This window comes from Cebus imitator, unplaced genomic scaffold (genome assembly GCF_001604975.1).
Source record: "Cebus imitator isolate Cc_AM_T3 unplaced genomic scaffold, Cebus_imitator-1.0 Scaffold379, whole genome shotgun sequence".
Classification (NCBI taxonomy): Eukaryota; Metazoa; Chordata; class Mammalia; order Primates; family Cebidae; genus Cebus; species Cebus imitator.
Genome location: NW_016107694.1, coordinates 231,029 through 234,022, shown reverse-complemented (window position 1 = coordinate 234,022; position 2,994 = coordinate 231,029). Strand labels below are relative to the sequence as shown.

The window sequence follows — 2,994 nt, the reverse complement described above, 5'->3', positions numbered from 1 at the left end:
CTAAATCTGAATCTGACAATCCCTCCTCATGCTCCCTTCACATTTACTGAGAATTAACAAAAAAAAGTCTTAATATTTTCATAGTTAGACAATGAAATAGGCTTCAAAATCGTTCAAAGTAAAATTAATTTTAAAAATTTAAAGTGGAAGAGCGGGGCGCGGTGGCTCATGCCTGTAATCCTAGCACTTTGGAAGGCTGAGGTGGGTGGATCACCTGAGGTCAGGAGTTCAAGACCAGCCTGGCCATCATGGTGAAACCCCCATCTTTAAAAAAAATAAAAAATTAAAGTGGAAATCTACCATAGTTAACACAAATGCTATACAGAAAAGACTTAAAGTAAATTTTATTGGTAACATGACAGGACCATTAAATTGAAAAGCAGAAGGCAAATGATGAAATTGCACTTAATTCTGAAGCAATTCAGATCTTATCATCCCTACTCCTTTCTAATAAAATAAGCATTTACAACATGGTTTCTTACACGTCTCCCTTACAAAAAGGCTCAGCACAATCATTTATACATTCTAGTTGGTTTTTAACATTTGGTCATAACTGATAAACAAGGTCACACGATTTTACCCTATCTAGTCTGTTGATCTGTATCACAATGCCTTATACCAGAATCAGACAGTTCAAATACAGGATTTACAAATCCAGAATACTCAGAATTTCCGTTATCATCCATTTCGGCACTAACAAAATCATTCTCCCACTCTAGCCCATTGGAATCATCAGAGGCTGATGTAGGATTACTTCCAGTCTTCTCGTTGCTATACTTAAGTGCTGCCTGTAGAATGTCTTCCTCTGTTTTGGAACGTTCTCTTATCGGAAGCATTCTATTCATTCCTTCTTCATCTTCCCACTCTAGATCTAAGGATGTGCTATCGTCATTTCCACTAGTTGATTTAGTTTTGATCATTAAATTACAACTGCTTTCTGTATTAGGCGTCAAAACTGTAGCATCTGACGAGAGTCTACTGCTTCGAAAAACTTCACACTGTGACTTTGTATTTCCCAAAAAAGATTCGAAGTCATCTTCTGGTCCTGAACTTTGATATTCTCCATTGTTGGAAGGATGCTATCGCTGCACAATTCTCTGCCTTTCTTGATCCAAGAGCTTTCGCTGCTTTGCTGCCCTGGCTGCTTCACGCTGTGCAGCGTATAAAGCTTCTTCTAGTCTTAACTTCTCTTCTTGCAAGGCTAACTCTTTTTGAATTTTCTTATCAAGATCTTTCTGCTTTTGGGCAATAGAATCATAATGCCTTTCTCTTAAGTCAACAGTTTCTTCCTCTGTAAGAGGCCCATGACTGCTTCGTGGGCTCTCCCCTTCATCACTTTCTACTAGATTCTCAAACTCTATCGTTAAGTGCTCACCTCGTGAGCATGTTCTAAAATACTTGGATCCTCCGCCACCGCCTGCTCGCCGCAGCCGCCTCGCTTCCTTCAGTCCAGCAGCAGTTCCCCATCGCATTCTGCCCAGGCGCCGCCGCTCCTCCTCCTCCTCCTTCTCCTGCTCAGTGCCCAAACCCAGGCTCAGCAGCCACATCCACGCGGCAAGAGCCGAGATGGGGTTCAGGGACCGAGGGCGGCCGGCCGGAGCGCGGTGGTGTAAGGGGCCGGGGCGATGAAAGGGATGAGGCGTTAGGAACAAAGGTAGTGTTTACTCCAGCGGCTGCCAAGCCACCGCTGCACGAGGTAGGAGAGGGAGGAGGACCGGGCTGAAGGCTCTGGACTCCTTTGCCGTCCTCACGGCCCCTCTTGCCTCAGCCCCCAGCCCAGCATGAGTGCTATTTTTTTTTAATTTTTATTTTATATATTTTTTTGAGACAGAATCTCGCTCAGTCTGTCACCCAGGCTGGAGTGCAGTGGTGTGATCTCAGGTCACTGCAACCTCCCCCTCCTGAGTTCAAGCGATTCTCCTGCCTCAGCCTCCCAAGTAGCTGGGATTACAGGCACCCACCACCAGGCCAGGCTAATGTTTGTATTTTTAGTAGAGATGGGGTTTCGCCGTGTTGTCCAGGCTGGTCTCAAAGTCCAGACCTCAGGTGATCTACCTGCCTTGGCTTCCCAAAGTGCTGGGATTACAGGCGTGAGCCACCTCACGTGCCCATCCATGCTTATTCTTGCTCCCACTTTCCTTTATTCTTCACAGGCTCTTGCACATCAAATTCCACCTTGGCATCTGCTTCTTGTGTTATGGAACCGAACTGGGATCAGCTCAACTGGTTCCTCCTTTGTTCATTGTTCTCTAGTAGCACAATGGCTACCGGGAGTACCCTTCCTGCAGTCCAGGAAGTAAAAAATTGTGTTGCTGAAAAAGCCTTTGTCTCAGTGCTAATTTTTCTTTGCGGTACTGAGCATCTATTTCCAACACTACCCGAGGCCAGGAGTTCGAGACCAGCCTGGGCAATGTAGCAAGACCCCATCTGTACAAAATTTAAGAAAATTAGTCAAGCATGGTGGTGCAGACCTGCAGCTGGGATTACAGGCATGTGCCACCACGCCCAGCTAATTAATAGAGACAGGGTTTCACCATGTTGGTCAGGCTGGTTTTGACCTCCTGACCTCAAGTGATCCACCGGCCTTGGCATCCCAAAGTACTGGGATTAGAGGCATTAGCCTCTGTATCTTGCCCCAAACGGTTTTTGTTAAAGACAGCGTCTCACTCTGTCCCCCAGGCTGGAGTGCAGTGGCACAATCATAGCACACTGCACCCTTGAACTCCTGGGCTCAAGCAGTCCTCCCACTTAACCTCCTGTGGAGCTGGGACCACAGGAACTTTTCCACTTCCCACAATTCCCTCCTCTTTTACTTTATAGTTTTTCTTTTTAAACCTTTTAAAACATGTTTTGACTTAGTTGTTCTGCCTGAGGTTTTTTTGGAGACGGAGTTTCGCTCTTGTTACCCAGGCTGGAGTGCAATGGCGAGATCTCGGCTCACCGCAACCTCTGCCTCCTGGGTTCAGGCAATTCTCCTGCCTCAGCCTCCTGAGT

The 2,994-nt window shown here is 46.2% G+C and overlaps 1 pseudogene; it reads right to left on the bottom strand.

The window, feature by feature from the left end:
* Positions 1-376: 376 nt before the first annotated feature.
* On the bottom strand, positions 377-1,467 carry LOC108288608 (annotated as a pseudogene).
* Between the last annotated feature and the right edge of the window lie 1,527 nt (positions 1,468-2,994).